We start from the raw sequence: 27,670 nt of genomic DNA, 5'->3' as shown, positions 1-27,670 counted from the left end.
CTTCTTAAAAAGCTCTATTTCCATGTCTTGCCATGAGCCTATGATATGACTCTCATAGATCTGTCCTAACTCTGAGCATTCCTTCTCAGTCTCTTGGGTGGCTCCTGTTCTTTTTCCTGCCCCTAAGTCCCTCAGCTTTCTACCTCTAGTTATGTTTTCCCTCTTCTTTTTATTTGTTCATTTGTTTGCTTATTCAAAATAAGCACCCCTGAGTAAGTTTATATGCCATGCACATATTAGATGGTAAGATTCAAGGATTCCTGTAGCCCAGACCCTATCCTCAAGGAGCTCAAGCTAGTAGTTATAATACAATGTGATGGAGGGAGGAGAGGTATGAGAAAGCTACTATAGGAGCCAAGAGGAATGGGTAAGCCAACCTGGAGAGGGTGGAAGTGATTTCACAGCTAAGGTAATACCAAAATCAGTTTTAAAGAATGGGTAGGGGGTTACTAAACTGTCTTAAAATTCCTCATTTCTGAATCCTCTCCTTTTCCTGTTTCATCATATCACTGCACACTCTTCCATAATTTCCTGATTCCTGTCTCATTCCTTGCTCCCTTCAACCTGCATGCATTTCCAGTCTATTCTCCACACTCATCATGAGACTCTAAAATGTAAATCTGAGTCTTTGTAAAAGACTTTATTGACTCCCTTTGCCTATAAGATAAACTCCAAACTCTTCAGCATGGTATGCATAATCTCTCTTAAAAATCGAGCTTCTGTTAACATGTCAGCTCTCTTGGGGTGCTTTTTGCTTGGCAGGTGGTCTTGCCCACTCTGATAGGGTCCATCATAGGTGGCTGTCAGAAATTCAGCCTTTAAAAGGCATTCTCTCACATAGCTTCTGTTGAACTTTTGAAGAATCCTCCTCCACCCACCCAAGCTCAAAGTCTACTCCTGAAGGCCTCCCACGGATACCTCCAAGCCACCTTCCTCTCCCACTGCACCCCCCCACCCCTCCCCATCTCTTTCCCAGGCTGCAGCAGAGCCCTTTAGTATAAGCAGGAGGAGAGAACAGGACATTGCTGGCCAAAGGAGAAAGACAGAAAGGAAGAATCTGTAAAGCAGAAGCACAGAATAATGGGCTTCATGAATACTTAGCATAAGGAAGAGAGGGAAAAAAAATCTGTGTAGCAGGCAGTTTTTGTAAAGCGTTGAACTGTACCACACATCACCCCCTGACAGGCCCTGATGTTAGCTCCTGGAATGGATCACAAGAGACTCATTAGAAAAAACAAATATTATCGCACGCTGAAATGATTTATGGAGAAAAATGAAAAATTTTGTGTTGTTGCGTTCCCTCTCACTCACTCCCCCTCGCCTCTGCCTTCTTATGGGGAAGTTATTTATGGCTCCAGACCCTTAACAAGAGAACAGCAAAGCTCTGAGCTGATCACTCCTGCAAACTGCCTACATTTGATTTTTATTAGTGACTTAAAGCTTCCTTTTTTTTCTTTATTGTCCTGGGTGAACCAAAACGCGTTTTAATGCCTGCTATTCAGGCCAGATAAGAAATGTGTGTATATACCTCACACACAAACCAGCCACTACAACGTGTCTTCCTAGAATCAAGGGTGATGGAGATGGGCGGAGGGAGAAGGATCAAACCCTTTGAGAGGGCAAACCAGGTGCCATGAACAGGGGCACTTGAGACATCTCTCCCTTGCATGGTGACCACTAGGTACAACAAATTGGATTTTCTTGTTGAGATAGGGACTGAACCAAGTAAGTTTCAGACAAGGAAAGGAGACAGTAATTAACAGTTATTGTGGTATTTGCTATAAACCAGGCATTATTCTAGGTGTTTCTACTTAGATAATTTCACTTAATCTTCCTAACAACCTAACAGGAGTTAAGTATGCTTATGCTCGTTTTATGGAAGAGGAAACTGAACCTCAGAAAAGTCAGCCAACTTATCCAAAGTCACGTGGCTAGTAATCAACGAAGCTGGGACTCCAATCCAGGGCCATCTCCTACCATTGTCTGGATTTTTTTCTCTGTACACATTGTCTTCTATACTGAATCATGAAGTCTCTAGGAGCATAACTTCTGAGCACTAATTGGAAGGTTCCTCAGAGACCTATTTCATAATCCAATCCTTTGCCTGCCATAGAATCTTCCCCTTTTCTGTCCTGGATAGGTGTCACCAAGCCCCTGCTGGAGCGTGTTGTTTTTCAAGGCAGCCCAGGGCATTGTGACATAGTCCTAGATGGCCCCAGTGCTCCTCACACTGAACAGTGATGTGAACATCTCCAGTTTGGTCAGTTGCTTTCCCATTCTGGTCACCTCATTTTGGAACAGGGCAACTGTTAAATCCCTCTTACCATGCATCTCTTGGCTATAGGTAATGTCACAAGATGAAATATTCAGAAGTTCCTCTTGAGAAACATTTTAGCATTTGAAGCCCCCAGGTGGAAGGTAGTCCTTGCTTCCCTCACTGTGGCAACCAGGACCTGTGCTACAGGAGAGTCTGGGCTTGATATAACTAATGCTGATCATGACCTTTGACCTCTGTCTTTGCACTCTGGTCTCTAAGGCCTTAGAGTCTCTCTAGCTGCTTCTCATATAAATGATGGCAGCGCTGGGCCAAGAACAGTGTGAGTACCAGCATAGACCCCTGTGGACCCTCAAGATGTGTTTGCAATTAACCATCATTTTTTCTTTTCCTGTTATTTCCATTCTGATGCTGCAAATAGTGAACTCTTACCCAGAAACAGTTAACTAAGAAATCTCAGCAGGCAGAAGCTGACCAAGTCTTTCATTTGTATCTGGGTGCTGCTAGTCCAAGGTCGTGGCCTCGCTAAGGTCAGTGGTGGGTTACAAACTGAGCCCCCAGTGACTAGCCTTGGGAAAAGCCTAGAGATGGGAGCATGGATGGAGTGTTAGATCAAGTAGGAGTGAGAGAGAAGCCTGGAGTCTGGAGGGTCTGAACCTCCTCGCCCCATCCCTTCCCGGGCCTGCTCTAGGGCCAGCCACACGGGGCCTCATTCCTGCAGGGCCCCGTCTCTCAGCAGTGTTGCTAGGTGCGGTGAGCCCCGGCGCCTGCCACCGGCTGGCCAAGGCTCTGCCTGGAGACCACTGGGGAGGCTGGGAAGAAGGAGCTGCATTATTTGGTTGATCCCTCCCTCCCTCCCCCAGCCTCAGCACAGTGAGCTTTCCGGAGGGATGGTTATGAGCCAGCCCATCCCCAGGCCTTCCTCTTTGTGCAGAGACCTCCCCGTCAGACCCCCCACCTTCGTGCACTACCCCCTCCCCCTTCCCTCAGCAGAGCCAGAGTTAAGCCGGGGGTTAATGCCCAGTGACACCTGCAGGTTGGCTAGTGTTGTTGACATGGGGGTGGGGGGAGGGGAGGGGTGATGGGGGAGATCGTTGGTGGCTTTATTATGGAGAACTCAGCAGGCCTGGGGCCTTCTATTGTCCAAGTGGCAAATAAATAAATAGGAGAAAGTAAGTCTTCCCCATGGCTTACCAACGGGAGGTTAACAGCTGGACATGACATGACAAATTGGGCATTTTTCTTTGGGGACTGATCCTTACAGCAGCTAGCAGGGAGAATGAGAGAGAGAGAGGGAGGGGGAGTTGAGAGAGAGAGAGAGAGAGAGAAAGAGAAAGCCAGAGCACAGACCCAGCTAGTCACCGAAGTCACCACTGAAGCCGCATGTGCATGGACAGGGGTACGTGACTGGGGTGTACAGTGGACATGGCATTATATTTGGGACATTTGAAAAGAAAACCACAACCATTGTCTGCTTCAGGAGTAAATCTCAGAGCCCCCAGAGGCTGGGTACCTGGCTGTGGGGGAGATAGTTTTGGGATCTGTCTCCTTGGACCCTCTCCCCCATCCGGCCAAATGGAAAACCAAAAGGACAACATTGGCTCCAATACTAAAGGATCTCCTCCCTCCAGATGGGTGGGATGTTGACAGTGATGGAGCCCATCTCCCAAGCCTTAGAGTGCAGAGGTGTGCCCAGTTGGCTGGAACTGGTTCCAGCTGGGCAGCAGAGCATCCCACTTGTACCTGTAGCTGGGGTCAGGGAGCAGCAGCTCTCCCCTGGTCCCATCCTACCTTCTCTCTCTTCCCCTAGGAGTGCCCAGCAGGAGGGTTGGAGACCCAGAGGAGATAACCTCTCTCAGACCATCTCAGTTGCCCACTGTAAATTGAAACTGGGGGAGGGGGCGGTGAGTTAGGTGGGGGGAGAAGCAGAACAGAGCAGAAGCAGATGGAAAATGCTCAGTCTCTGCCAAGGCCTCAGAACTGTTCAAGCCAAGGACTGGTCTCCACCTTTTTCTACAGTAGCAGAATGTGTTGGTTAATAGCTTCTTCTTAAGCCAGACAGATCTGGGGTCCCGTGCTATTCCTTTCTTCTTGGCCCTGTCATCGTCACATGTTATTTAACCTTTCTAAGGCTTGGTTTCCTTATAGGTAAAAGGGGGATAATTCTAGTACCTTCCAGATAGGCAGATGCAAACTTTAAATGGGTTAATGCATGAAGTGTTGAGTGTAGAGAATGGCATATGATAAATCCTTTATAGATGCTACTTAGTATTATTCTGGGGCTGGCCAATCTTTTTCTCCCTTTTGCCCTGTACTGTAAGATTGACCAGGAGGTGGGAGCTCTATGGAACTGTCTTCTGGAGAGGGAAGGAAGTGCATATGCAGTCCACATCCACAGAAGTTATAGCTCCACTGTCTTCAAAGACCGAGTATGGATTAGTCTAGAGCCTTGCCTGCAAGAATCACCTTTTTCCCTTCATCCTTCCAAAACTCACGTTTCAAGCAGTGAGTCGCAAGGAGAATCCTTGCTGGCAATGATTATGCTCCCTGCCCACTCCATGGGGGAAGCCTGGCCGACATTTCAAGGACATTTCAAGGGAAGAGAAGATTCCTGATTTTCAGGAGAGTTTGCAGTTTGTTTTTCTAGAAGGCAAACATCCATTCTCCTTCTAGAACCAGAGAAAAACCACAGGAAAATGGTAAGAGAGACTGAAGTGATTGATTCGTTTAAGAAAATACTTACTGAACACTTACCACGTGGCAAGCACTGCTCTAGACACTGGGAATAGAGGCAGAAGCAGAGTAGGCAAAAATCCCTGCCCTCCGGAAGCTTACCTCCCAGATCTCTAAGAAAGACACCTTGGTGTTGGAACACCTCAGAGTTGTTTCTGCCCCTTACATGGGCTTTCCAGTGTGGCCTTGGTCTATTGTGGTCTTTGATGCTCTTCCTGTTGGATTCAGACCCACAGGAAAGCCAGTCGCAAGGGAGCCTGGGAGATGTGCAGGATATGAGCGAAGAGCTGATGGAATATCTGGCCCCTTTGGCTTGAGGAGGGTGGTTTCTGATGATTAGCAGGTTTATTGAAGGGAGGTTTTAGAAGAGGGGGCGAACCGTGGAAAAGAAAACTAGAGCATATTGCGAGCTTATTCCATGCCAGACCATGAGGCACTTTACGTGCATTGTCCGAGCTCACCTCATAGACCCTCTGTGAGGCAGCTAATAATATTCTCCCTACCCAGGTAAGGACACTAAGAGGAGGAGGAGAATGCGACTTATCCAAGACCCATCACTGGTATGCGACAAGAACTGGATTTGGATCCAGAGCTGTGGTTCTTTTCTCTGCACCATAATGCCCCACATTGGTTTGCCAGAGAGAGCCTGTCAGAGGGTTCAAAGGCAACAACTGTGGAGGAGGAAGAGGCTGGGAGAGGGAGCCAGAGTTTGGAGTGTTAAAAGGGCAAAGGAGAGGAGAAATCTAGGGAGACCTAAAGAGCAGGTGAGATCTCAGCCTCCCTAAAACATCAGCCCCCTTATCCTTTCAAAGTTACAGTCCCTGTGCCCTGATCTGACTGCAGATATTTCTGTACTGGGTGAGGAACAATCTGAACCTGAACAGGAGAGAGGGACGAGCTCTCTAAAGATCACTGACACGCCATAGAACAAAAGGGGCAGAAATCTAACAGGAAGGCAATTTGAAAGCTGTAGGGTCTTCACGTGTTGCAAAGATAGGAAGCACACTTTGGTGGCTCTTGCACCTCGTCAGGTGGGCGACTCGTGGGAGGCATGAGGGAGCTCACCCCCACCCAGCCTTAGTTGTTCAGACCATTCAGCCTCCTTACAGCCAGTACCAAAGGCTGAATCCCTTGTCCTTCGCAAGCCCAGAGCCTTGGCTCAGAGGCCCCTGGGCCCAGCCCAGGAGTCCCAGCGGTCTGGCTTTCCACCTGGAGAATCACTTCCGCTGCCAGGATCTGAGACCAGGAGCCACACAGGAGTGCTCATCTTCCAGGAAGCCCTTCCCCCAGCCCCTGCTACTCACTCCCCTATATAATATTCCACGTTAGAGCTCATAAATGCTGCTGCGGGTCCCCAGCCTGATTGAATTTGGAAGCCATTGTTTACAGACGTCTGGCTGTACAGGGGGATTTATTGAATTTTCCATGAAATGTTGCTCCCCTAATGCTGTAAAAGGCAAGCAGCCCACATCAGAGGAGCCCTGCGTTACAGGATCATGTTACCCCGAGATGGAGTGCCTGCTTCAACTCTGGCTATGAGCAGGCAAGAAGAGGCCTTGGGGCTCACTCCTGACCCAGCCACCCCAATGCTGTTACTTCTAAGGTGACATCTGTCCTTTCTTTCCCCTCAGTCCTCTTCCAGTCAGTCCCAAAGGCCAGGAGTCTCTGTCTCAAACACAGCCCTCAGAGCCATCCTCCCTCTCCCCACACCTGCGCCTGCCTACTTCAGACCGCTTACTGCTGTAGCCTGGCCCGCCCCCTGGCCTTGCTGCCCCTCTCAGCCCTGTTTGTGCCCCCTAATGCAGATGACACAGAATAGGTATCCAGTAAATGTTTGTTTCACAAGGGAAGAGGAGGAGTCAGGGCATAAAGAAGGGAGGAATGCATCAAGGTGTTCGTGAGTGTCACAAGTGGAAGGGGACCATTCCTCCAGGGGCCATTGGCACACTGCCCCTACGGGTCTGTGAACACAAGAGGCCCCAGGACAGGGGAAGGGCAGTGCAACAGCCCCATGAGACGACTAAAGTAGAGATGTGTCCTTATGTGCATCACAGAAATGCAGCTGGGCTAAGTTTTCCCTATTTTATTTTATTTTAAGTTTAGGAGAGAGAAAGAGAGAGAGAGAGAGAGAGAGAGAGAGAGAGAGAGAGAGAGAAGACACGGGAGAGCAGAGGAGGGGCAGAGAGAGAGAGGGAAAGAGAGAGAGAATCCCATGCAGGCTCCATGCCCAAGACAAAGCTGTTGCAGGGCTCCATCTTATAACCATGAGATCATGACCTGAGCCAAAATCGAGAGTCAGACACTCAACTGACTGAACCACCCAGGAGCCCAGTGTCTTCCCCATTTAAAAAATCTGTACCCTTCACTGCCTCATGGCTCAAAGGGTTGTTTATAACTTAACCATATTCACTTCTCAGCACTGGTTCATTTCTGCCATCATCCCTGCCTCTTCACTGGATCAGTCCACTTAAAGGTCATGCATCTGAATCCCTAAGTCTATCTTAGTCCTTGCGCTTCTCAGCACCTCTTCAGCTAACCTACTGGCCACCTTTTGGAAACTCTCCTCTCCAGTACCACACTCCTGGTTCTTGCAGACAGCTCCTTCTCTGGCTTTTTGCCCTCCTCCCGCCCTAAATAAAAGTAGATGTTTTCCAGTGTTCTGTCTTTGACCCTCTGCTCTCCGTATACACTTGAATCTGATGATCTCATCTGCTCTGCAGCTGCAGCCATCATCTTTATTTAGAGGACTCCTGAATATAAAGCTCCAAATCTGACCTCTGGCTGCTCTGATCCCATTTTTCCAAATGCCTGGTGAATATCTTCAGTGTTACGTCCCATAGACATTGCAGAATCCAATCCATCATCTAGCCCCACCCCCATCATAATTCACCTTCAGTGGTCCTTATTTCTGTTGATGACATTATCATCCTTTCAATTACCCAGTCATGAAATCCTGGAGTGATCTTTGGTACAGAGGCTCTAGATCCATAAACCCACTGCATACTGAATATCCCCACCTGGACCAAAGCTCAGTCTCCACTCAGCATTATGATGCCTCAACACGCACATATGTACACACATAACTTATTCTCTTTCCTTTATGTCTCTCTCAGCATGAACAGCACTACACATCTCTCAGGGAATGTAAGCCAGAAACCTACACATCCTCACTGTCTTCTCTCTTGGCCTCATATCTCCCATGTTCCATCAGTCACTAAATCCTATGGATTCCTTATCATCCCTTATGTATGTCCCCTTATCTCTAGCCCCTGCTACCGACTTTGCTCAATATGGGGTCTTCAATATGTCTCACTTACATTACCTAAAAATCCTCCCAACTTGGTGTTCACCATTCAGTCTTTCTCTCCCCCACCCATCCTCAGTACTGCTAGAATCCTGCTCTAATACCTGCCTAAAACCTTCCAAGTGCTCCTCGTTGCTCCAGGATAATCTCTAAGCCCTCCAAGTCTCCAATCATTTGCACACACCCTTTACCTGGCATGGTGTCATCCATCCGAGTGCCCCACCCTGACTCCTTCATTCAGCCTCTGTCAGTACACTCCTGATGGTTCTTTAAGACTCAGCTCAGAGGTCCTCTCTTCTGTGAAGTCTTCCATCCCCTCCAGGCATAAATGAGCCCTTCTTCCCAATAAGCACTTACTTCACGGCCACTATCAGAACAGACACGATGTAGCTTTGTCATGCTTAATATATGTGTATGGCTGTCTTCTCTAGCTACGCCATATCTGGTTAGTTTCTAGCCCCACCGGCTAGCACAACACCTTAAAATCTAGGATGATCTCTGAACCATTGCTAAAGACAGGTCAAATTTAAATAAAGGAGGCACAGCGTATCAAAGGAAACTTCATCTATGGTGGGATTTTTTTTTTTCCTCTCCAACTTTTCTGTAGTTCTCAAAAGGTAATCTCTGTCTTGCGTCACATTGTTCCCAGACTGGTCCTGGGTGTTCAGGAGGCATTCACCAGCCTCACGTCTCTAAAGTCTAGGAGCTCCCTCCCTCTCCCCCAGCTTCAACCAGCCTGATCTGTCATCCCTTCCAGGTCTGCCTCTCTAGTCTCACAAACCCCTTCCTTTTCCGCTCCCTGCCTCTTAGCTGGGGAACACCTGGCCTCTCTCAGTCCTTTCTACAGTGTGACTGAAGGACCTCAGAGAGAAAACAGTGATCCTCCAGAGACATGTGTTCACCACGTTAAGAAAACACTCCACGCTGCAGGGGCCAGCCTAGAGGAGGGGGTCTCTAGCCAGGGACAGAGAGAGTCCCCACACCAGTTTCTTAGCTCTCAGACAGACCCAGCCTCACTCTGACTCGGGGGGTGAGCAGTGGTTCTGGAGAGAAGTAGCAGGACATTGTTTTCTCAGATTTAATTGGTTTATTTATCCTATGCATGGGATCCATCTGTCCAACCTCCAAAAAGAGAAGCAGCAAGGGCTCCAAGCCACCATAGGAGCCCTGTCCTCAGCCTGTAGCTCTGCAGGGACTTGGAGCCAGCTGAGAAGTTTGGAGTTTGTCCTCCGCAGGGCAAAAGCCTGGGGAGGCCCTCGGGCCCTAAGGGTCAATTGCCCAGAAGGAAAGAGAGAAAATTGATCATGGAGAGAGCATAGAGAGCCTAAGTCATGCCTGAGCCCTCCTGGCTGCTGACTGGTGTCCCTCTGTGGTCCCCTTGTCAAGGCCAGGAGGTCCACAGGGTTTTGAAGAGGTGGCCAAAGGCTGGCCCAGAGAAAAAGCCTAGAGGGCCCAGGTCTGACTCTCCTATTGCTGCTGCATGAGACAGGTGTGATGTGAAGACAGGTGGAGAATATTTGGGATTAGGTAGACATTCCCTAGGGGGAACCCACTATGTGCCAGTCTCAGGGTTCATTAGCTAGGAAAGCCATTGAGTGCCAACAGCTGCCCTTGATTTTGCAGCATTCTGGCAGCATTCAGTTCCTCGAACTCAGGGAAAACAAGGGCAAAGCTCCTCCTTGGGGTGCCTGGAGAGAATCTAAGGGCTTGTCATTAATGATGAGCTGCTGGGAGGAATAAGAAATAGGGAAATCAGGAGAACCAGAGATTGTAAACAAATGCAGAAAAATTGCTTTTCCACCTTTAGAAGCAGGAACCTCTTTAGAAAGCAATATTGTGCTGAGGATTTGCCCCAGATTGGTGCTCCACCCTGTCCCAGCCCCCAGGATAGGCTACAGGAGCTGTACCAAAGTATACCATAAGCTTGTGTCGTATGGATCATAAATATAACATAAGCCTGTGAGCAGCTTCGTGGCAACTTATTGGAAACACGCAGGAAGTTCTTGGCCCTCTCTGAATGGTTGGCCCCATTTATGTCATCCCCACCCTCCACCCCTGAATGTGTGCCTCTTCCTACTGTTACATAGCATACTGGAGCCGTGGTTCCCAGAACCATGGGGACCCTGAGGCAGGCCCTAACCTCCCACTCAGGTTGTTCGTGGAACATTGGAGATCCCCTAGCACCTCTATTTCAGCAGAGCAGAAGCCAAAGTCATTGTTTTCCCCAGTGCCCACCAAAACTGGCCCCCTCTCTGGAAGTGGCACCAAAATGTGCTACCATCTTCAATTCTTGATTTTACCGCCCATGCCTCATCAGATGAGAAGTCCTATCCACCCTTTCCCCTATCCTTTTTCTTCCCACAACAGCCCCCCAGGGAGAAAAAAGGAAATGTGATCCCACCTCCCAGAGATAGCCACTATTAACTATTTGGTACTGTATTTCTTTTTTTCAATGAAGAATTGAAATAGCACAGACCTTAGAATCAAGAATATCTGAATTTGAATCTTGGCTATACTACTTAAAAACTGTATGACTTTGAGCCTCTGTTTCCTCATCTGTAAAATGGGTTTTAATAGTATCTACCTCATAAGATAGTAATGAGGATTAAAGGGAATGTGATAAGGAAGGCAGATAGTTCACACAATGCCTGACATGTTGTAAGCTTCAAAAATGTTAGCTTCTGGGGCACCTGGGTGGCTTAGTCGGTTAAGTGTCTGACTTAGGCTTAGGTCATGATCTCACAGTTTGTGAGTTTGAGCCCCACATTGATTGGGCTCTGTGCTGACAGCTCAGAGCCTGAAGCCTGCTTCAGATTCTGTGTCTCCCTCTCTCTCCCTGCCCATCCCCCATTCATGCACACGTGTGGCGCGCTCTCTCTCTCTCTCTCTCTCAAAAATAAACATTAAAAAAAGTGTTAGCTACAGATTTTCAGAAAAATTATAAAGATCGTATAAAGTCTTCCTAAATACCCCCCATCTAACTTCCCCTAATGTTAACATCTTAGATCATCATCTTACATTTATTGAAACTAAGAATTAGTTAATATTGGTACAATGTTATTATTAACTAAACTATTGAGCTATAACTACAGACTATATTTGGATTTCCATGGTTTTTCCACCAATATCGTTTTTCTGTTCCAGGATTCAATCCAGAATACTAAATTTCATTTGTATCATGATTTTACCACTTACCACTCTATTGTGAGCATTTTCTAATTCTATTTAATTATGTTTCCAACCCTCTTTTTCCAATGATGTTAAAATATGTATTTTCTTTCTTATTGCTTTGCATTGTAATTTATTGAACCCTTCTCCCTTTGATGGATTCTTATATGATTCTTTCTTTCTTCTTTCTTTTGCCATTATTAATAACACACCAATGACCATCTTTGAGCGCACATATTTTTGAGAGTTTCTGATAATTACCTTAGGTTAGATTCCGAGCAAAGAAATTATTGTGTCAGATGGTATGAACTTTTAAAAAGTTGTTGATACATATTGATAGACAGCTTTCCAGAAATGTTACACCAACACACAATCTCTTCAGCAGTGAATGACAATACCCATTTTTGTAAACCATTACCCCCATTATCAATTTTTAAATCTTTACTAATTTGGTTAGCATTAGAAAACCCCCATACAGGGGGAAAAGAGCCACTTTCTACATTATTATAACAACCTCCCCATTGGTTGTTATAACAACCTCTGATTCACCTTACATGTCACCACCTGATTACACATCCTAAGGTTACAGTTTCACCATGGTCCTTCTCTGCTCAGAATCCTCAGTCCTGCTCCCAGACTTGCCTACTCCATAATGCAGAGCTCCTCAGGCTGACATTCCCAACCCAAGCCATATATTTTGTCTTCTCCTGACATGCACCTCCATCTTACCTCCTTATGGGAGGTGGATGGGAGCCAGCACCTGTGGAGGCCTGACCCAGAGTTGAAACTGGTTTCATGTATGTGAGTGGAAGCTGGTGCCCCTCCAGTGCTGGGAGATGCCATTAAAGAACAGGCAGGAGGCTACTGAAACAGGAAGTGTGGGAGCTGCTTGGTGGTTCTGATAAATCTCATCCAAGACAATCTTTGGGTGCTCAGAGAAAGGAGCTCAGTAGCAGGCTTAGAACTTGTGAACACGGAAACTCCAGATCCCTGTAACTGGCTTCCTTTAGGCTGTACTCAGACAGGCCAGCTCAACGTCTCTTCAAATACGGAAATGAAACACATCTTCAACCCCCTGTCAGAACTTTTCCTCCCCTCTTCCTTATTTATATCCCCTCTCTGCAGACACTGAGTCAGAAATGGAGCAGTCCCTGACTCTTCTGTCTTCCTCCCTCTCCCCAAGCAACCACCAACCGGTCCATATTCTATCAAGTCTCACTGTCCCCGTCTCAGCCTCCGAGATGGCTCCCTGCTCCTGTCTTGCCTTTTCCAGCCCATTCACCACAGTACAGCCAGCAACTTCAGTACAAAACTGATTGTGTCCATTCCCTACTTAAAAACCACCAGTGGTTCCCCATTGCTCTCAGAACAAAGTCCAAACCCTTTACTACAGTCTAGAAGGCTATATTTGATCTGGTCTACCACCTTTCCAGACTGATCTCTCACCACTCTGCCCCTGACCTACAAACTCCAATCATACTGACTTACTTTCAGCCTTCCAACACACCAGGTTCCAACTCCTCGCCTTTGCACATGCTGTTCCCTCCTTCCCCCCAACTCTCCACTCCTGTAAACTCCCAAGATTTCCTTCAGATCATAACTTAGACTCACTTCCTCTGGAAAGCCTTCTGTGCCCTTCCTCCCAAGATTAGGATAGGTGTCACATTTGTGTATTTTCACTTCACGCCATATACACCCCTCTAATAAGGTTATCTTATTACAATTGCCTAATTACTCCTTTGTCCAACAAAATCATGTGCATAGTGAGACCAGGATTGCATTTTGTTTACTGTTGGTTGATCCACGGTACCTGGCATTGTGTCTAGAACATGGTAAGTGCTCTACAAATATTTGCTAATTATAAGAATGAATGAATGAATGCTTCAAACCACACACCTTCCCAGTTCTGCATTTTCTGTGTCTCAGTTTAACTTCTATTTTTATTTATTTTTTTAAAGAGAGTGAACAAGGGAGAAGGGCAGAGTCAGAGTGAGAGAGAGAGAGAGAGAGAGAGAGAGAGAGAGAGAGAGAGAATCTTAAGCAGGCTCCACACTCAGCACAGAGCCCAAAGCAGGGTTCGATCCCATGACCCTTGGATCATGACCTAAGCTGAAGTCAAGAGTCGGTTGCTCAACTGACTGAGCCACCAAGGCGCCCCAACTTCTTTTTAGCCATTGTACTCTCTGCAAAGCTGTAGGAATGAACATCTAAGTAGAGCCATGTGAGAAGCTGCCCAGGCCAAGAGCATGGAATTAAATTTGTTTGGTTCTGTAGTCTGTCCATCAACCCAGCAGAGAGTGGCATTTACTAATACAATCCCAAAAGGTCCATGGTAGACAAAGTAGGATGGAAATTAAGAAAACTTGCTAGAACAAATCTATGTCCAGCTAGTGTGATACATCTGAGGATGCCTGCAGTATTAGAATTCTAGCAAATAACGGAGATCCACAAATGGTGTAACTGAGGAACATGTGATAAAGGGACTATCTGCAAAGAGAAGGTGAAGTGCAGGAGGGGAGCTGTTACCACTCCTGGGCACAAGGGAGCATGTGCCAAATCCCAGAGAGAGCTGTGCGTACAACTACAGCTATGCTTAGGAGCTGTGACATTCAGCAGAGGAAGGAGACAGGATAATATCCCAAATGCTCCTCTCCTCCTGTTCACTAATGTCCTCGTGTGTCAAACCCAGTAAGAATCCTGAAGGCAAGGGAGTTTGGTTAAGGCAGTCCATAGTGGTCAGCTTCCTGGGCTTGGGATAGGATGGAGAACGATGGTGCAGAGAAGTGGAAATGTGAACAGATTCTGCCAGCCCCTGCTCCTAAAATGGAGACTGATAGAGATGAGGGAGGCTGGATCTCCTTGTCCACTCAGGCTTTACCCAGAACAAAGAGTAAGAGTCTCTGAAAAGGCAAAGCCTAGAATGTGGGGAGCTGGCGGCCTGGTAGGTAGTAAGAGACTTAGGCCAAAAAGTGAGAACCTCTTATCATTGCCTAGGGAGTGTCCTTCTAACTCACCCTACTGCTCTGCCAACTCACTCCCTGAGAACAGTATCAGGCCCCAAGCTAAGCAGAGCAGGAATCCTGACAAGTATCTCAAGATTATACTCCTGGTCTATCCATGCTCAACAAAGCTGTCTGTCCTGTAGAGCCAAGACCCATCCTATAGCTTCTTCAGTGTGTAGAAGGAAAAGCTTCAATGTTAGACCCGGATGGGAGTGAGGCATTGATCAGGGGCCCGGAATCAGCTGACAGGAGAATGGAGTGAGAGAAAGATCTATCTTTTGCCCAGATCATCTGAGGCAAACCTATGGGGCCAGGCCACCCAATGATTCATAACGGAGCAGGTCCCTGCCTGCAGCCAGGTAGAGAACCAGTCTAGGTCCTGGCTGGAATTTCACAGCAGGCAGGTAGAAGGCAATGGCCTTACTGGCTCACCTTCTCTTCCTCTTTATTCCCACTGTTTCCCTGTTCCATTGTTCTAGCTCAGACCTCTCATCCTTTCTCCTAGATTTCTGTCATAGTCTCCCTGCCAATAATTCTGATTCTTCAATTTCTCCATACTGTTTCGAGAGTGATATTTCTTTTTCTTTAACCGTTATTCAGTTTTTGAGAGACAGAGCATGAGCAGAGGAGGGGCAAAGAGAGGAGACACAGCATCCAAAGCAGGCTGCAGGCTCTAAAGCTGTCCGCACAGAGCCCAGTGTGGGGCTGGAACTCACAAACTATGAGATCATGACCTGAGCTGAAGTTGGATACTTAACCAACTGAGCCACCCAGGTGCCCTGAGAGTGATAGTTCTAAACTGCAAATCCAACCATGTCTCACCTTTTCCGCAACTCCCTCAATGGCTCCTTTTTGCCTACAGGATCAAGTCCAGACTCATTGGTACAGCGTTCAAAGCCCTTAATCAGCTGACCCCCCCATCTCCCCAGTCTCAGCCTTTATGGTGCCTCCATGCATACCCTAAATTCCAGCCATATGGAAGTACTTCCTTTGCAAATACCAATTTATTTTTACCTCCTTGACTATACATATCCTTCCCTCTGCCATGAATGCCCTCTATCCCTTCATCTACCTGTTGAACTCCTACTCATGTTCCAAGATGCAGCTCAAGTGACATATCCTCCTTAAAGCCTTCCTTAAAGTTGCTGACTGTCCCCTCCCTTGTACCTACCAGAACTTACTTTTCTAACCACACCATTTTCTAATGATCAGTTCATATGTTTTTCTCCCCTACCAGACTGTTGGCTTCTTAAAGACAAATATTGTATTTCCTTCGATCTAGCACAGTGCCTGGCACATAAAACATGCTCCATAAATTGCTAGTTAATAACAACCTGAATGAACAAATGATTCCCTTCTGTGTCCTAAGATTTGGCCATTGCCCTCTGGTAAACCTACCTTCTTTTTATTGCAACCCCCCGCCACACTGATGCACCTGTTTAGGATCTCTCCTTCCCTCTCTTAGGGAACATTAGGTTCATGTTCATTTTTAATCAAAGGTCCCCTCTGGACATATGTTGCTGGACAGGGAGTGAGTACCCAGGGAGCTTACAGTGTTACTGGGCTCAATGTTCTTGCCCACTAAGAACCCCAGGAGGCCAGAAATGGCAAAGACAGTCTCTGTGCTAATGGGGAACCATGGGACCTCATTCTGCATCTCTCTGGGGGCCAAGCTGAAGGAGCTTCTTTCTGCTTAGCTCTGAAATCTACCCATTATTCTGAGTCTTAAGTTTAAGAGCTACCCTAATTTCTGTCTGCCCCTTTCCATCTCAGGGCCTAATTGTCACAAGATCTTGAAGATCTTGCCTTGAAAATTCTGAGTCTGCTTTTTGCTCCCTATAGGGCAACCCAGACTTTCTTTTGCTATTGGACTGACACTACTCTGTTCTTTTTAAGTATCTCTCTCTCCCCATCTTCCTCGCTCCCTAGTTCCTTCCTCCCCACCCCTTCTTACTATGCTTATTATCTGTACTTAAACATATCCTTTTATTTTTTCACCTCCAAATCTCGGGACTTGTCATTGCCTTGTTCTGGGATACCTTTATTTCCTTATCGTCTTCTCCATAAAATCTTTTTTGATCCCTTTTCTAAACCTTACAGAATCTCTCCCTTCTGTGAGCAGCCATGGTCTCCTGCATTTTTCTTAGAGCACTCACTATGTTCTCCCTGTGTTGACACTGTTCTTTCTAATCCTCTTATGAAAGTGTAAGCTTCTAGATAGAAACTGTTCAGGTTTACATCCTGCACAATGCTTTGTCATAATAGGTACTCCATGAATATTTATTGTATTGAATTGAAATACCTTGAAAACCAGGATCATTCATATTCATTGGTTCATTCACTGAACAAACCCTGATTAAAGAGGCATATATGACTGTCTTTCATAAATTTGTCCAAATACTTTTTAATTTGTTTATGTTTTCCGCTAGACCCACCACTTGGGCTAATGAATTTCTTAAGTTTACTGGCCACTGTGTAAAATATCGATCACCTTTGTTCATCTCAAATGTGCTCAGGCTTCCAAAGCAAACCTACTTTCTAGGGTTTCAGGATTTCATGAATAAGTCTTTAATCACCTTCTCTAGGCCATTTGTGATTTCCTGTACATCCCCCAGCAGCCTTCAACTTAGCAGACTTGAGAGTAAGTCATTTAACCTTTCCGAATAGGGAAGTCTTGCACCTCCTGGATCTTCTCTGGGACAGGACAGATTGACACAGCAGAGCCCTGCAGACAGGACTGCTCCAGCTGGACATCTCGAGAAGTATGTTCTCCTTCTTCTTCAATATCTTATTCACAATTCTCTTAGTCTTTTAGCCAACAGTCTCAGGGAATTGTCTAAATGAAGAAGGATTTCCAGGTCTTTTGCCAGAACCATGGCTGACCATGCAGAGTTGAACACTGGAGAGGGAATTTTGATGTGTTTATCACAAAAGGCGCTGCCTTGCACTTGCTCACATTTAATTGAGTCTGTGCCCTTTTGCCCTGAAGTCTTCCTGCCAGCTAGATCCAGAAAGATCTTGGAACACAGCATCCCATGGCCCATCCCCCTCCATAGATGCACATATACTCCAAGGGTCATGCCTTTCTTTGGCTGGATGCCTGGTGCTCTTTACTGGGAGAATCTTTACACCACGTGAAATAGCAATCTCTTCCAGTTCTCTCTGTCTGATCAGACACAAAACCTATAAGACTTTGTCTAAGCTTTCAAGAACCTCAGGGTAGGCTGAGGGGGGAAAATAGATGCATATGATAGGACTATCAGTGGTAGCATCTACTGCTTATTGAGCATGTCCTACATGCCTGGTTCTTTATACATTTTTTACAGTAAGGATCAAGTTTAACCTTTACAACAGCCCTGCAAGGTGGGTGCTTTAACCCCATTTTACACATGAAGACACCAAGGCACAGAAAGGTTAACTAACTTGCCCAAAATCACACAGCTAGTAAATACACAGCTAGAATTCAGACATAGACATGTCCTACTCCAAAGTCTGTGTCCTTTGCCACTACACGATGTGGTCTCAACACATAGCAATTACACAACATGTAACTGGTGAAAGTGTGCAGTTATGGGGCTATTCCAGTCTCTCCTGAGTTACCTGTCACCTGCCTCAACCAGTCTTTTCAGACCTTAGCTTAAACCTCATTTCCTAAGGGAAGCTTTCCCCAGTCCCCATTATTCATTCCCATAACACCTGTCATCGTCCCTCACAGACCTTATTTAGGCAATTATTTGTTGAATGTTTTTTCTTTCCTGCTGGAAAGCAAGTCTATGAGGACAGGGCCTACGATAATTTTGTTCACCCTTCTGTCCCTAGCACTTAGCATAGCTCCTAGCATCTAGTAGATGTTCATTAAACTTACCTTCCTCAGAATGTCTCCCTTATGGAGCTTCACTGGTTGCAACTCCACCTCGTCCCCAGCTTGGAGCAGGACACCCCAGGCTGGCTATGCTCTGCCACGTCCACTGGCCTCTAGAACTTCCTTCAGTGGTGGTGGCTCTGACACACACACACACACACACACACACACACACACACACACACACCGGCCTCTGGCCTTAGCCTTCCTGTCTCTTGGCTACTGTGAGTTTATTTGCATTTTCGTGCTTTTCTGTGGAGCAGGGCATTCCCTCAGCCCCAGCAGGGCAGGGTGCTGACAGAAGCAGCCAATAGCCAGGATACCAGGTTTCCCTTTGCTAAGCTTTTTCCTAGGAGTGATTTAAGGCCCCGAACAGATAAGTGAAGAGCAAAGCCGCAATGAAGTCAGCACTCTGCTTATTAAGTGGAAAAAGCTGTGCTCGGCTTATTGAAATGTTCATTAGACAGATATATAGAGATGAGAAGGAGGAAGGGGGGCAGGCAGCACCACAGGATCAGACCAAGCTCATGTAGGTGAGGCAGGGGGCACCTCGGGGGAGACTTCCGTCTAGCCCAGAAGGAACAGGAGTGGGGGCTGGAGCAGGCAGGTGGTGCCTGGGAGACAGAGGGGCCACAGCTCTGACTCTTGGAAAGCAGAGCAAAGTCGAGGATTGCTGTGCCCACTGAAACTGCTCTCAATCCAGGGTGGTGGATGGAGGGACTTGACCCTAGGCAGTCAAGGCATCTTGTCCCACTTTGGAGGATGCTTACTTCTCTGCATCAAATGTCATTCCCTTTGCCCTGGGCACATAATTTCCAAAGAACCCTGACCCTGTTCGCTTGCCTGCTGTGAAGGCAAGAGAGTGACCTGTGCTTTGTCAGGGAGAATGGGTCCATATAGAGAAGCGTGGTGAGGCGGCCCCAAACTGCCCCCTCTGAGGGCGCCTTCTCTCTGGCAGAGCGCCCCCTTCCCCACCTACTGCTTCAGCACCCCTGAGCTCCCTCCAGGAAGGGGTTTTCCTGGGGTGGGAGCTGAGGCTTGTTGGGCCTCCTCAGACAAGGCCAAGTCATGGCTCCTTCAGGACCCTCCACGCTCCCTGGCTTCTGGCTTCTGTCCTCTTTAGTGCCCCCCAGGTAGCACCAGCAGAGCCTCAGGGCTCTGGAGTGGAGCAGCCTTTAAAAAGGCTGTAGCCGCTTGCTAACTGTGCCACCTCCTGAGACATGGCGAGAACCTGTGGTGAGCAACAACTTGTCCGGTGGTCCTCTGTCCCCCGCACCAGCACAGAGCTTGGCCCAGAGAAGGGCTTCTTCCATATAAGGTTGAGTTGAGGGCTAATTGAGTGAGTGAAAATTCTGCACCCCTCTCCTACCCCTCAGATAGTGGAAGGGGGAAGAATCATGATGTGACTCGAGGAGTAGGTGCAGTTCCTAAACGGGAAAAATAGCCTCAAGATTTTCCAGCCTCTTCAGATTCCTTTCCTGCCTTCATCAGCTTAGCTCCCAGAGAACAGAGGTGGTGGTAACCAAACAGATTTAAAAAAAAAAAAAAGACACTGGCAGGACATGTATGGGAACACAACAATAAAAACAGTATCTTTAGAGTCTGAGTGTTTTCACACACATATCTCATTTAATCCCCATTCGCTTATTCAATAAATCGTTGAACTCCTATTCAACTCCTCTATCTAGCAAGTCAGCAAGCTGCATTCAAACCTCCTCTGAAGCCATCTGATCTATCCCTGCCCCTCCCTCCCAGTGCCACTGCCCTGGTCAGACGCACCATCTCTTGCTCAGCCCAGGGAACTGGCACCACTGCCTTGAATGAGACCCTCACTGCCCCTACCCTTGTGTATCTAGTGGCCTATGGAGTGCAAACTTCGTAACAATTCTCCATTCGTTCTTTCATTCAGCAAACCCCTATGCCTAGATTCCTGGGAATGGAGAAATGAATCAGACATGAATCCTGCCCTAGAGAAGTTTATACTCTATGGGACACTTGTACAAAGAATTGCGATTATCTAACAGTGTGATGAATGCATTGAGAGGTTAGGGAAGCCTTCCTGAAGAGGTCTGAGCTGTGTCCTTAAAAAAGAGCGTGTGTTTACCAAATATTTGGGGAGAGGGCATTTCTTGGCAGACGGTACATGGATTTGGGGTTTTGGGGGAGAATCCAATTGTTCAGCCATGGTGGGAAATAGTGGGAAATTGTGTTAAAGATCGAGGAAGGCCATAAGCCCTGAAGGAATGTCCATGCTCTCTCAAGGAATTAGACCCATTCTGGAGGCAACCAGAGGTCACTGAAGAGGGAGGATCACCCCAGGAGCTGTGGGAGAGGTTGCCTGGAGGGACTGACCAAATGCAGGGCCTTTGGGAAGCCGTCTGGATGGGCTAAGGAAGAAATGGTGCATCTGACCAGGGCAGTGGCACTGGAAGAGGGGGGCAGAGATGGATCTGAGGCTTCAGAGGTTTTAACTCAGCATAGTGACTGGCTAGATACAGGAATAAACGAGGCAGTTTCCATTTCACAAGGTGGGAGAATGCCGGGGTGCTGCCCCATCCAGGTGGACCCAGAGCAGGGTGGGGAGCCCCGGATGCTGCAGGGAGCTGGGGCCACCTCAGCCCACGGGGCCTTCTCTGCCTCTGGTGCTGAGGCAGCTGACACCTGCTCCCAGGCCCTGATGACTCCATTTCCCAGCTCCAACACCCCCCCACCCCACCTCGCTGACTTTGGAGGTGATTAGTAATAAAACTTTAACAAGCATCCATAGGTGCGTCTCCCTGTCACTTTTATGAGGCCATTTCCTGAGCAAAGATATAGGAGCGCCTTCAGCCTCTCCCAGCCATGTCGTTGCTGCCACTGTTTCAATCTCAGCCTCCACCTCAGCAGGTCCCAGACAACCACAGGGGCTAAGTGGGGGTGCCTGGAAGGGACTAGAACAAGCTCAGCTCAAAAAGGGCAGGCACAAGCTCCCCATATGCCCCCAAAAGTTTCTTCCTAAGGACTGGAAAATGTTGCTAGAAAGCCTGGGGCCATTTACACTGCTTGGGCCATTATGAATCAAAAAGGGCTTCATCTCTCCTACCTTCCCCTCCTCCACCCCACATGTCCCCTTCCAGCCTTGTCCTAGAGTTTCTTGATTCATTCCATCAGTGTGTATTTATCCAACGCCACTACAGAAGGATGTCGGGGATCCAGTCAAGAATCATACTTGCTCCCTGCCCTTGGGCGACTGGTGACCTGAATGGGGCTGAGAATAACAGACACCTACAGGTAACTGAAATACACCGAGCTCTCAGGCCCCAGTGAAGGGCTATGGTGGGAATCCAGAGTACAGAGCACTTTGTGAGGCCAGCGCAGTAGGGAATAGCTTCAGGATATTTCACCAAGAAGGGGTCAGTGGGCCAAGGCCTTACCAAATTAGAAGCGTTTTGTGAGCTGGGGAGGAGGGAGGCAGCCCCTTCTTTCCCAGCACCATCCTAGGTCCACAGGGGTAAAGCCAGGCTGGGCGCCTCCAAGCTGAGCACGCTCTAACAGGGCTGAGCTGAGGCTCAGGCACAGCTCCCCCTCCAACCAATCCCCTGCTGGCCGCCTGCTGGGGGAGGCAGCTGAAGTGCACAGTGATTGTGGAGAAAGGTGCTCTATTTGAAAAAGCTGAAGACTTGAGAGGTGCCTCGCTTTCCTCCCAGCCCTGATGGCACCTGTTCCAAGGTCATCCAGGGAAGTGGGGCCAGGTGAACAGGAAGAGGGGAAGCTACTGCATTTGATACTGTTGGCTCCTTCCTCATCCTTGAAATTCCCTGTCACTGGGCACTGTCACCCTTTTATGTCCTAGAGTATGCCCTAGTGCAAAGATGCCTTAGATTGGACAGACCTGGTTTCACACCTTAGCTCCTGAATTTGGGTCCCCTAACAACACCTGAGCTGAGTTACACTCTCTGAGCCTGGATCTCATCTTTAAAACAGAGACAGAGTACCTCCTTCAAAAGGTTGTAAAGTCCAAATTCAGTGATCATGGCTGGGCACACAGGACAGCATTGGAGTGAAAGCTGGCTACTTAGTTTATTCTCTCCTCCATCACCCCTTTCCCCGCCTTTCTGGTTGTGCCTTTTTTCTCTTTTCTGAACTCCTTTTCTTCTATAAGCCCCTTGGTCTTCTCCAGGGCTAGTGTCCCCCAGTCTGTGTCTTTTCTTCACATCTGTCTCCTCAGCTGGGGACCCACACTTATAGGTGCCCATTAGTCAGTTCAATTCAGCATCTATTAGGCATCTGTCCTGTGAGAGCCCCGTTGACCCCCGTGAATTCAGAACTGCTGCCTGCCTGTGAGGACTTACAGTCCTGCAGAGTTTTGCCCAATGGCCTCCCTTCTGTGAAGTCATGATTGAGGTCATATGATAAGAATGGTGTGCATATTGGTTAAATGGGAGACTAGAGAATGTGACCAGTTAGAAACAGTTGCAAGAGAAACAACTCTCAAATTTCCTCTCCCTTCCATCCACATTATTGCTCCCCTTGTGTGAATTCCTGTCTTCTCCTGCCTGGACTATTGCAGTAGACACCTGATTCGCTGGTTTTCAACCTTGGCTCCAGGACATTGGAATCTCCTGATGGGGTAGGGCTTTTTAAAATCTGATGCCTGGATCTCTCCCTGGAGATCTGTATTTAATTGATCTCTGTGTGACTGGACCATCATCACTTTTAAGCTCCCCAGTTAATTCGGTTGTGCAGCCAAGGTTGAGAACTATTGTGCTGCTTTCCCCACCTCTGCTCCCCTCCCCATCCGTCCGCTCTCCACCCTGTGGGGCAAGTCCGGTTGTGCTGTTCCCTTGCTTACCTCCCCTTCACTCCTAAGTGCCTCTAGGACAGGGACTGTACCTGAAATAGCTGAGTGTCCCCAGTACCCAGCACAGGACCCTCAGTGTAGTGTTCAGTCAGCACCGTGAATGAGTGAATGAATTAATGAATCAGTAACCAACAAACTAATAGCTGTTGGTTCTGTTCCTAGTAATAGGTTGGTGACTGATAGCAGTTTATTACTGAGCCAGGAGAATAAGGCCAGTTGGGTACAGATCTGGAAGCCTGGGGAGGAGGTGGGGGGTGGGGTGGGAGCAGGAATAGGGGAGGAGGTGATGAGAGGTCAGAAAGGCAGAGTTTCCTGAGAGGTGAATTATCAGTGGGACCACCATGGATCGGGTAAGCACCTCAGCCTGGCAGTAATGGAGTTAGGGGAGGAAGGCCCAGGCAGAGCCGGGGAGAGCGATGGCGCAGCTTAATCTGCCCCCAGGAAGTGCAGGCTGGGGCCAAGCAGGCAGGAGGCAGCAGGCCATTCCTCAGCAGCTAATGCCCCCAGCCTAACCCAATTCCTTCTCTCTTAGCCCAGGCAAGGGGGAGGTTGCTTGGAGGGCAAGCATGCCCCGCAGCTGGGAGGGTGGAGGCATGGCTAGAAATCCAATCAGGAGTTCCACTTCTGCATCAGCCTGAGCTACCCGGTTCAGCTGGCGGGGCTGGCAAAGAGTCTGGGTTGGAGCTGGGGCAGAGACACTGCTGGGAAGCCTTTGAAGCCCTCATTCCCGGCCCTCCCTGGGCACCACTGGGACTTGATCTGGAGACTCTTATCCAGTCCTCACGGCCAGCAGCCTTACCTCTTCTCTGAAGCCACTGTGCCACCTCGGGGTTTGCCCCCATTGCTGCTCCTCACTCCCCCGCCACAGCCTCTCACCCTCCCTCTCTGCTCCACATTGATATAAATGGAGGCTTCGGCTGCCTTTAAATAGTCCGATCTATCAGAGGGGCACACGCTGCCCATAAATCTGCCGGGGCTGATGGCTCCCTAAGTGGACTGATGGGAGCTATTTCCGGCAAGGTGTTCAGTTACTGTGTCCCTCCCGTCCCTCCCCCCAGCTTGCCCTTCCCCAGGGGCAGGGACCCTTTTTGTCATCTGGTAATTGGCGTTTTTTCACTTGCACTTGGTCCTACAGAGGGAGCGCAGTGCCCTAGCCTGGCCCCTAACCCGATTAGCATTGGCTTTCAGAGAAGGCCCCTCTGGAGTCAACCTTCCTGTTCAAGAGATCAAGATCGAGCTGTTGGCTCAACAAGGAAGGAGGCCAAAATGGGAGGAGGGTGCCCAGGGGAGCCAAGACTAAGTGTTGGGGGGTGGGGTGTGGATCAAGTCCTAACCCCTCTCCAGCTAAACCTGCCTGTTTCCCAGACTCCGGCCTGTAGGGCATGGAAGGGACCAGAAGATAGGCTTTAGAATTGGGGACCTCCACCCTGACTGTCAGATCGACCTCCCTCTCCCCAGTAAGTCTGCTTTGGACTAGTCTTGAGCTTTCCTTATCTAGAAGTGACCTAGTATTGAATAGAGGATGGAGTCTCTCTGGACAAGTGGGATGGATCTGAAACAGAGCTGGAGAAGTCTCAGGGCTGGCTATTATACTATAGGAGGGTCTGTGCAGGATCACATACATTACCCTAATTTGGAGGCAACTACTAATGGATAGATTTCCCTGGGGGAGGAGAAAAGACCTCTGGAACTCTGTCTGGCCTCCTGGCCTCAGGGCCCTGCTTGGGGAGACATAGAGGTGCCCTTGGAGGTCACCCCAGTGGCCTCTGGTCAAGAGGTCACTATGTCAGAGAACATCACTAACATAGCTCTGTTTCCCACCCCATCCTCAGTGTTTTTAGAGGAGAGAGCTAAATCATCCCAGTTATATAGGCCTCATCCCTGGGCTCTGCAAAGGACTACTAGAATATTCCTAAGGTTTTTATGTCTAAAGAGGAGGAAAAACCAGAGATGGTGAAGTGCAGGGAAGAACTGGTAGAGAATTATACTGGAATATGTCCATAGAGCACTTGTCAGGGTTCTCTACTTAAATCTGGTTCTTGGGAATGGGTTTGTGTTCCTTATCAGGATGCATGAGGTTGGATGTTCCTGCTATGGACTCTGGTTATAGAACCAGGAAGAGTCCAAACAAAAGGCTTAGAAAAATATAATTTTGAACAAAACAAGATTTTCCTATTATGGTGGCCCCACTTCTGACCAGCTACTGAGGATTTGGACATAGCAGAAAAGTGAAGGGAAGGGCATGTGATGAGATTCCCAGCTGGGTGGGATCCTGGGGCAGTTGAGTCAACACAGGGTAACCATATAGCCCTCAACCAGAGTTTGGAACCTGAAAGGGACCTTTTCTTCTGCTCCAGAGAAGGGCCAAGCACTAATAGCAGTGACAGACTGAGCCCTATGAGTGACATTAAGAATGCCCAACATCATGGCAATTGCTAAGGTCATCAATAGCATTTCTCACATGATCTTTCAGGACACTGGGAGAGAACCTGCCTTTTCTTGGGTGGAGATGGGGGGGGGGTAGAGCAATCCAGAGAGATTCTATGGTGCCCCAAGACCACAGGACATGTCTCACAGAGAATGAGCATTGCCTCCCCTCCCTTCCTTCTTTCATTCATTTGTTCATTCAGTGCACTCTTGCCATCAGCAACTGCATAACCCTCCCTGTGCTGGTGACCCAAGGTGGAAACATTAACCAGGCCCAGTTCTTGCCCCAAGGAGCTCGAGTCTAGTTGAGAGAAATAGACTTGTAAACACAGATGATGAAATCCAATGTGCAAGGTGCTGTGTGAGCCCAGAGGCCACTGACTGAAGCCAGCCTACAGAGCCCAACCTCACTCTGCCACTCCAGATTCCACCTAGATCTCTAGATACGCCCACTTCTTTGACCCTCACACTCCTTAGATTCAACTTGCCCAAAATTGAGCTTGTCCTCTGTCCCCAGGTTGGCTCCCTCTTCAGTGTCTCTAACTCAGGGAATGATACCACAGTGAATAGGCACTGGGTCACCATAGCCAAAATTCCAAATCATCCTAGATTCGCTCCTCACCCTCAGCCTCCACATCTAACTAGTGATCCATTAGGGTGTTCTTTTTAACAGTGTAGGTAATGCTATGCCACTCCTTCGCTGAGAATCCTCTAGTGACTGTTCCTCTCACTCAGGATGAAATCCTTACTGCGGTTACAAGGTCCTGCAGGATCTGCCTCTCTTGCCCTCACTCTGCTTCAGCCACACTGGCTCCCTGGCAGTTCCTCAAACAATAATAATAATAAACACTTGCTATGAAATAAGCATGTGTTATTTTACATATTTGTGCACCTGTTACTGTCTTTTCCACTTGTGATCTTGAGAACACCAAATTTGTCTTAAATCTTGTTGGATAAATTCATCTTTATAACCCTGGTACCTAGCACAGTCCCTGGCACATAGTAGATGTTTAATGAATAAATGGGAAAATGTTAAATGGGATATCCCTGAATGAGAGAGATTTTGAAGAAGTGCACTGGTCTAACCAATTCTCTGGAGAACTTGGAAAGCATTTCTCTACAGCCCTTGCTTTCCTGGAGCTCTGTCCAGACCCGTGACAATCCTAAACAGAGAGAAGTCAAGGCCACGTGACTAAAACTGAAGCACATTAGACCACCTACTCCTAGGTGCTCTTCATTTGAGCTGGGTCTTGACAGATGAGGAGGATACCCAGGCTGGGGACCCACGAGCGTGAAGCTGAAGAGACAGGAGAGGAGAGGCATGTGGAAGGTCCCTTGGGCTGAGCCCCTGCTTTCCTGAAAATTCACTGTGTGCCGAAGAATAACCCATCTCCACTCTCCACCCTTTTTCCCCTCTCGTTGATAAACAGGGATAGGTGAATTAGATGGAAACATTTCTGAGGGCCCTTCCTTCTTGAATATTCTAGGGTGCTACAAAAACAGTTTGGGTCCAGGCTGATTAGCCCTGGAAACTCAGTGGAGGAGCCTGGCTTCCGTCTTGTCAACAGAATGGTTTCTAGGCAGAAAAGTTTGTCTTCAGAACTTGGTCCATTTAAGGACCAGAGGCAAAACTTCCTTCCTGCCCTCCAAACAGACCTTGAGGTTTTTGGAAAATTAATGAAGAACAAAGACTTCACTTGCAGGCGGTCTGGGGCACATGGAGCTAAAGAGAGGTGGCTGTGGCAAAGGTGTCATCCCCCCAGGGAGACTTAGGAAGGGGGCTTTTGTCTGTTTTTAGACTAGCCTCTCTCCCCGCCACACTCTCCCCAAAAATTATTATAAAGAATTATTGCCATTAGTACGTCTTTCCTACTGAAAGGAGAAAATCGCCTCATTCATAATTTATACCCTCAATTACTATTAATAAAGAAATATTTCAGCAGAAAATCGCCTGGGAAAATTACACGTAACATTGCATTAACATTCTATTTGAACATTTTCATCACATTTGTTATAGAGTTAATAAGAGGGATACGGTCCCCTGACTTCTTCATGAAAT

At 47.9% G+C, this 27,670-nt stretch overlaps 1 protein-coding gene and 1 long non-coding RNA gene across 3 annotated transcripts in view; both read left to right on the top strand.

The window, feature by feature from the left end:
- Positions 1–27,670, top strand: part of RNF220 (ring finger protein 220) — a 219,361-nt gene that overhangs the window by 115,850 nt on the left and 75,841 nt on the right. The gene's annotated exons all lie outside the window — the stretch shown is intronic.
- Positions 2,257–7,653, top strand: LOC115299656. Its single transcript, XR_003912275.1, has 5 exons — positions 2,257–2,344; positions 2,697–2,805; positions 4,597–4,974; positions 5,516–5,772; positions 7,426–7,653. It is a non-coding gene; the product is annotated as an uncharacterized LOC115299656 (long non-coding RNA).

This window comes from Suricata suricatta, chromosome 8, assembly GCF_006229205.1.
Source record: "Suricata suricatta isolate VVHF042 chromosome 8, meerkat_22Aug2017_6uvM2_HiC, whole genome shotgun sequence".
Taxonomy (NCBI): domain Eukaryota; kingdom Metazoa; phylum Chordata; class Mammalia; order Carnivora; family Herpestidae; genus Suricata; species Suricata suricatta.
This window is presented reverse-complemented; position numbering and strand designations above follow the sequence as displayed.